The sequence below is a fragment of the Salvia miltiorrhiza genome, chromosome 6 (assembly GCF_028751815.1).
Source record: "Salvia miltiorrhiza cultivar Shanhuang (shh) chromosome 6, IMPLAD_Smil_shh, whole genome shotgun sequence".
In the NCBI taxonomy this organism is placed as follows: domain Eukaryota; kingdom Viridiplantae; phylum Streptophyta; class Magnoliopsida; order Lamiales; family Lamiaceae; genus Salvia; species Salvia miltiorrhiza.
In genome coordinates this window covers 32384813-32393038 of record NC_080392.1, presented here as the reverse complement: position 1 = coordinate 32393038, position 8226 = coordinate 32384813, and positions in this window count along the sequence as shown.

The following is an 8226-nucleotide window of genomic DNA, read 5'->3' as shown; positions in this document are numbered from 1 at the left end:
GAAGCAAGAGTTGATCAAGAAGCCAATTGGAGATTGTGGAGTTGGCGAATTGAGCCCGTGCTTAATTAATCTCATTACATGCGAGTGGGCCGAAACTTGAAGATTTTATTTATTTTGAAGACTTCAGTTATTTATTTCAGTATTGTTATTTTTCGCAGCCCATTAGCTTAAAGGGCTTGTTATTTTCGGATTTTAGTAGTAAGGGCCTTGTTTGGCTTATTAGGGCTTGTTTTTAAGTTGTTTCCTTATTAGATTAGGTTTAGCCTTTGCCTATATAAGGCTCCCTTGTGTTGGACGAAAAGCAGCTATTCTTTTATCAATAAACTTGTGAGTTTTATTTCTCTCTTGAGAGTTTCGAATTCCTCTTGATTATTCCAAGACGAATTCAATTATCGACGTAACGGCGAGTCAACCAACCCTCGTCGGGTGTCATTCAGCGTCCCCGAGTTGCTGCGTCAACTGCACGTTGGGGTATAGGGCATTCAGTCGCCTATATCATTCCGTGGGTTAGATTCAGAGGTTTTGGGATTCCATCCTTCCGTTCCAATTCAGTCTTCCGCGTGCGTTGTGTTCGATCGATCGGCAAGGATCGTATCATTTGGCACCAGAGCCGCGTTTCGTATCCAGGTTTCGTTTTCGTTTTCTGTCTACGTATCCAGGGTAGAAGTTTTAGGTTTCATCTGTTCAATTTCGTTCCATCTACTGATTTCAGTTTCTGCGTTTTAGGGTTTCATCTTTTGCGTCTGTTTTAGGGTTTCCGTATTCCATATATCGTCACACCTATTACTACGATTTTTTTTTTCTGTCCGTCTGTGAAGTACCATTATATACCACCATAAAAGATTATAATATCATTCATACATATCCATAAACATCCATAATCCATTGTCGACTGAAATTGGTCGCCAATCCTCCATATTTCATAATTTCGTTTGGTTCTTGACTTTTTCAGAACCTACAGTCCGTTAGGGTTAAAAAAAAAAAAAAAAAAAAAAGTATAGAGATTTCCGAAAATTCTCTTGCATCATACTTTTCCTACAGTTCCCTGGCGTCGTATAGAGCCTTTTGGGGTAGTTTCTGCGGACATTTTTTTTCCAATTTTTGATTATTTCTCGTTGTGTTTTCTGGAGTCCTTGGGTAGTATAGAGCCTTTCGGGACAGTTTCTGCGTACACTTTTTCCGGTTTTCGTTTACTTCTCATTGTGTTTTCTGGAGTCCTTGGGTAGTATAGAGCGTTTTGAGCCTATTTCTGCGCAGTACTTTTTGGGTTGTTCAGTCTGCGTTTCTGATTGTCTTCTTTCTGTTTGGGGGTTTTCCCATCTTTTCGTATCCGTTTAGTGTTGTTGGTGTGGTCTCTTGTGGGACGTTTCATTGAGTGCTCTCGCTGAGACAGTTTGGGCGATCTCGTTGGTACAGTTGGTCTTTGAGTTCCGTTGGTAGATTGAGGGAATTTGATTCCTTGAGAGAGAAATTGAGTGGAAAAAGGCACGAGAGAGTGAGATTATTAGAGTGAAAAAAGCCGTTGAATTGTGTGATACACGAGCGCTGAGTGATTTCATCTTGAGTGATACACGAGTGTTTGTGAGGTGGTGAGGTCCTTTTATTTTGTTTCACTAACCGTTTATTGTTTTCTTTGTCACTATGTCTAAGAAAGATGAACAGGGTGCGGATGTGAGCGATGGCCCTGTTATGGATCCACAGTTGAAACTCGTAGTGGAGGCACTTCGCTCAGAATTTGGCAAGATGTTACACTCAGAAATCGAGGGAGTGTACGACAAGATCGAGCTGATGGAGCAGTCTCATTCTCGAGAGACCACTTTCACACGAGGAGGTCGCCGCGGGCGAGGAGGCCGTGGTGGTGGCGGAGGTCGATTCCACCGTCAGTATGAGGAGCATGTAGATGATACAGGATTTGACGAAGAGGATGATGGCGGCAGAACGTGGCAAGATAACAATCTGGGCAACATCAAGATGAACGTTCCTCCCTTCCAAGGGAAGAATGACCCAGAATTGTATCTTGATTGGGAGAGAAAGGTGGAGCTTATGTTCGATTGCCATAACTATTCAGAGCTCAAGAAGGTGAAGTTGGCAGCAATTGAGTTCTCCGATTATGCACTTGTTTGGTGGGATCAGATGGTGACGAGTAGGAGGAGAAACAGTGAGCCACCTATTCAGACTTGGCAGGAGATGAAGGCTGTGATGAGGAAGCGTTTTGTGCCGAATCATTACTACCGCGAGCTTTTCAACAAGTTGCAGACTTTGAGGCAAGGCAGTCGGAGTGTGGATGAGTATTATAAGGAGATGGAGGTTGCCATGATTCGAGCGAATGTGGTGGAGGAGCGAGAGGCGACCATGGCTAGATTCTTGACTGGTTTGCATTGGGATATTCGTGATAAGGTGGAGTTGCAGCACTACGTTGAGTTGGAGGACATGGTTCACATGGCCATCAAGATCGAGAATCAACTCAAGAGGAGGGGCAACAACAGCAGCAACCAGCGCCAGAATCAGGGCAATTGGAGGCAATCGCAACCAGTTTCTAATGGTTCCTCGTCAAAAGGGAATCAATGGAAAAAGGAGGCACCGCCGAGAGAGGAGAAGAAGCCGTTCGTTAGGTCCCGACCCGAGGGATCCGGTGCAGCAAATCAGGGCAGTCCGGCCGTTTCTGATGGTCGAAATCGAGATAAGAAGTGCTTCAAGTGCCAAGGCTTCGGGCATATTATGAGTGACTGCCCGAACAGGAGAATTATGATCATGAGAGATGACGGTGAAGTCGTGACAGATGGTGATGAGACCGATCCTGATATGCCGAAATTGGAGGATGGAGATGGTACCGATGATGAGGAGGAGTGTGAGGAGATTTTCGCGCCCAATGGACAGCTTTTTGTAGCTAGGAGAGCCTTGAGTGTCCAAACTCAACCCAATGAGCGAGAGCAGCGGGAGAACCTCTTTCACACGAGATGTCTTGTTCAAGACAAGGTATGTAGTGTGATCATTGATGGCGGGAGTTGCACGAATGTGGCTAGTAGAGCCATGGTTGAGAGATTGGGGCTGACCACGGAGAAGCATTCCAAGCCGTATCGTTTGCAGTGGCTGAATGAGACAGGCGTCATCAAAGTGACGAAGCAAGTGAAGGTTCCGTTTCGCATTGGGAAGTATGAGGATGAGGTTGTGTGTGATGTGATCCCTATGCAAGCGAGCCACATCCTGTTGGGGCGACCGTGGCAGTTTGATCGCCGTGTTATTCATGATGGCTTCACCAACAAATATTCATTTGAATACAAGCAGAAAAAGGTGTCGCTTGTTCCTCTTACTCCTAAACAAGTTTATGAGGATCAAGTGCAATTGCAAAAGGAGGCGGACAAGGTGAAGTCAAAGGAGCAGCCCGTGGAGAAGAAGGAGAATGGGTTGATTCATAAGTCCTTTCTTGCTAGGGCTAGTGATTTGAAGTGGTGTGTACAGGAGGAGAGGCCGATCATGCTGTTGCGATATCAGGAGAACTTGGTTATTACTAACGATCTCTCTTCTCTACCCCCTTCTATTCGTTCTGTTTTGCAGGAGTTTGATGATGTTTTTCCCGACGATACACCTGCCGGTTTACCACCAATTCGAGGGATTGAGCATCAGATTGACTTTGTGCCCGGCGCTACACTGCCGAACCGACCAGCTTACCGAACCAATCCGGAGGAGACAAAGGAGTTGGAGAGGCAAATTGGCGAGTTATTGGCCAAAGGGCATGTGAGGGAGAGTTTGAGTCCTTGTGCGGTACCCGTTCTACTTGTACCAAAGAAGGACTCGTCTTTGAGGATGTGCTGTGATTGCCGAGCCATCAATAACATCACGGTAAAGTATCGCCATCCTATCCCTCGTTTAGATGATATGCTAGATGAGTTGCATGGTTCTTGTGTCTTTTCTAAGATCGATTTGCGTAGTGGATACCATCAGATTAGGATTAAGGAAGGTGATGAATGGAAGACTGCTTTTAAGACAAAACTTGGTTTGTATGAGTGGTTAGTTATGCCTTTTGGTTTGACTAATGCGCCTAGTACGTTCATGCGTCTTATGAATCATGTTTTGCGTGCTTTCATTGGCAGATTTGTTGTTGTCTACTTTGATGATATCCTTATTTATAGCCAGAATCATGATGAGCATGTTGAACATTTGAGGTCTGTTATGGATGTGCTTCGCAAGGAAAAGTTGTTTGCTAACCTTAAGAAGTGCATTTTCGGTACGGACAAGCTTGTGTTTCTTGGTTTTGTTGTTAGTGCACAGGGTGTACAGGTTGATGACGAGAAGATACGAGCTATACAAGAGTGGCCAACGCCGACGAACGTTGCAGCAGTTCGAAGCTTTCATGGACTTGCTAGCTTCTACAGGCGATTCGTGCCTCATTTTAGCAGTGTTGCAGCACCTTTGACGGAAGTCATCAAGAAGAATGTGGAGTTTAAGTGGGGCAAGGCGCAAGAGGATGCTTTTCAGCAGTTGAAATACAAATTGACCCACGCCCCGGTATTATCTCTTCCTAATTTCTCCAAATCTTTTGAGATTGAATGTGATGCTTCTGGTGTTGGTATTGGTGCAGTGTTAATGCAAGAGAGACGACCCATAGCGTATTTCAGCGAGAAGCTCAATGGGGCGACGTTGAGTTATCCCACGTATGATAAGGAGCTGTACGCATTGGTGAGAGCTTTGCAAACGCGGCAGCACTACTTGTGGCCCAATGAGTTCGTCATTCACACGGATCACGAGTCGTTGAAACACTTGAAGGGGCAGCACAAGTTGAACAAGCGGCATGCGAGGTGGATGGAGTTCATTGAGACGTTTCCCTACGTCATCAAATACAAGCAAGGTAAAGAGAATGTGGTGGCTGACGCACTTTCTCGGAGGTATGCCTTGATCTCTACTTTAGATGCTAAGTTGCTTGGTTTTGAGTGTATCAAGAGTTTGTATGAGCATGATGGTGATTTTGGTGAGATTTATCAAGCATGTGCGAGAGCTGCTAGTGGAGAGTATTTTAGGCATGATGACTATCTTTTTAGGAAGAATAAGTTATGTGTTCCTAAATGTTCTTTACGTGAGTTGTTACTGCTTGAATCTCATGGTGGGGGATTGATGGGACATTTTGGTATTGCTAAGACTTTAGCTGTTCTGCATGAGCATTTCTTTTGGCCTCATATGAAACGTGATGTTGAGAGAATTTGTGGTCGATGTGTTACATGTAAACAAGCTAAGTCTAGGGTGAGTTCCCATGGATTGTATACACCATTGCCTATTCCTACAGCACCTTGGATTGATATTTCTATGGATTTTGTGTTAGGTTTGCCTAGGACTAAGCGTGGTCGAGATTCCATCTTTGTGGTTGTTGATCGATTTTCAAAGATGGCACATTTTATTCCATGTCATAAATCTGATGATGCATCTCATGTAGCTGATCTATTCTTTAGAGAGATTGTTAGATTGCATGGCATGCCTAGGACTATTGTTTCTGACAGGGATTCGAAGTTCTTGAGTTACTTTTGGAAGACTTTGTGGTGTAAGTTGGGTACTAAACTTTTGTTTTCTACTACTTGTCATCCACAAACTGATGGTCAAACAGAGGTAGTGAATAGGACTTTGTCTACTTTGCTTAGAGCTATTATCAAGAAGAACATTAAGTCTTGGGAAGATTGTTTGCCTCATGTTGAGTTTGCTTATAATCGTTCTGTTCATTCTGCTACTCAATTTTCGCCATTTGAGATTGTGTATGGATTTAATCCTTTGACTCCATTGGATTTATCTCCATTACCTGAGCATGAGTATACTAACCTTGATGGCAAGAAAAAGGCTGATTTTGTGAAGCAGATTCATGAGAAGGCACGGCTGAATATTGAGAGGCGCACGAAGCAGTATGCCGAGCGAGCCAACCAAGGACGTCGCAAAGTAGTGTTTGAGCCCGGTGATTGGGTATGGCTGCACATGCGCAAGGAAAGGTTTCCATTGCAGCGGAGATCCAAGTTACTTCCTAGAGGCGACGGGCCATTTCAAGTGTTGGAGCGCATCAATGACAATGCCTACAAGTTGGACTTACCAGGTGAGTATAATGTGAGTGCTTCTTTTAATGTGACTGATTTGAGTCCTTTTGATGTAGGTGATGCTTTAGATTTGAGGACAAATCCTCTTCAAGAGGAGGGGAATGATGCAGCCCAAGGTTCGTTGGTGCAAGACCCGGTGCATGTTCCTGTTGGTCCAGTTACAAGAGCTCGAGCCAAGAAGTTCAAGGAGAGCTTAATGATCTTAGTTGAAGAAGTTTGGAAGCAAGAGTTGATCAAGAAGCCAATTGGAGATTGTGGAGTTGGCGAATTGAGCCCGTGCTTAATTAATCTCATTACATGCGAGTGGGCCGAAACTTGAAGATTTTATTTATTTTGAAGACTTCAGTTATTTATTTCAGTATTGTTATTTTTCGCAGCCCATTAGCTTAAAGGGCTTGTTATTTTCGGATTTTAGTAGTAAGGGCCTTGTTTGGCTTATTAGGGCTTGTTTTTAAGTTGTTTCCTTATTAGATTAGGTTTAGCCTTTGCCTATATAAGGCTCCCTTGTGTTGGACGAAAAGCAGCTATTCTTTTATCAATAAACTTGTGAGTTTTATTTCTCTCTTGAGAGTTTCGAATTCCTCTTGATTATTCCAAGACGAATTCAATTATCGACGTAACGGCGAGTCAACCAACCCTCGTCGGGTGTCATTCAGCGTCCCCGAGTTGCTGCGTCAACTGCACGTTGGGGTATAGGGCATTCAGTCGCCTATATCATTCCGTGGGTTAGATTCAGAGGTTTTGGGATTCCATCCTTCCGTTCCAATTCAGTCTTCCGCGTGCGTTGTGTTCGATCGATCGGCAAGGATCGTATCAGCTTCTTTGTGCTCTCAAGGGTTTTTTGTTTTCTTTCTTTCTTTTAATAAAATCTTAATTAAAAAAAAGAATTTGGGTACTTTTGTTTTATAAGGTCAATATTTGAATTAAGAGTGTTTATATGTTGTTAGGTCCGGAGGGTCTCGAACACCTATAAGCTATTTTTGACTTTAATGGAGTCAAAATGAAACTTCAAACACAAACTCACACAACTTATTTACTGAAAAGAGTTTTGACCAAAATAGGGTTGACGACTAATACTGAGTACTTTTCAGTAAAGAGTTATCAGTTAAGTCAAAGACCTTAACTGATACACGTAAGGCTTCAGTCGAGTTTGATAACCAGAGATGTTATGAATCTTACTGACTATCAGAAGATAGATCAGTTAGACTGATAACACACGTAGCGGAAAACTTTTATTTCGCAATAGCCTGTGAGTTAAGCACGTTGTCAGTCTTTAGGTTTCTCTTCGCAATTAATCAGTTTTCAGTTTACGGAGGGAAGAACACAAGTAAGAATGTAAGTACTGAAAGCTGTAAATAACACAGCGATTTTTACGTGGTTCGAAAAACACTTCCTACATCCACGGTCGGTTGATCAGACCAACAACTTCACTGGGCAAGTGCTTACAGGTGCACTGCAAACCTGAACATTTTCTTACGGGTGTACACAACCGAAACAACCAAAGATCCAATCTTCAGTATCAACACACCTTGTTGGATTTCTCACTCCTAGCACGCATTGGGCACTAGGATCTCACGGAGACAGAACACCTTTCTGAACTCCTTTACAACACAAACACTCGATTCAGTCGGTTGAAAGGAGGTTTGAAAACTTGCCAACTAAACTTCGAAGAACAAGTTCTTTGCAGTTAGTTTGACCTAGGCTTTGGATAAACAAGGTTTGCCTAAGGTCTAAGAGAATATATGTAATCAGCAGTGACTGATTTTTGGCTTTGGGATTCTCTTCTTCAATTCAAACTTTGGGGAGTCTGGCTTTAGCTGAGAAATAATTTTGGCAGCGTTTCAGCTTATGTCATTGAATCGGTAAGATTGAAGTGATCCTCGAACGCTATTTATAGGAGATGTCATGAATAGATCCGTTGGCGGAGAAGGCCTTAAAGATTTCTTCCGTTAGAGCTGAAATAGAAATTTTATTGAAAAAAAAAATTTGAAACCCTTGAGAGCGTAGGTGCAAACAAGGAGCAGAGCCTCAAGAGAGAGGCCGGGCTCAAACAAAAACAACAAAAAACAACAAAGAACAAAAAACGGGGTGGTGGCGGAAGTTAGACCTCAGAGGCTCCGGCCGAACAATCGCCCCCAAGCTAACTGGCCCCAAAGCC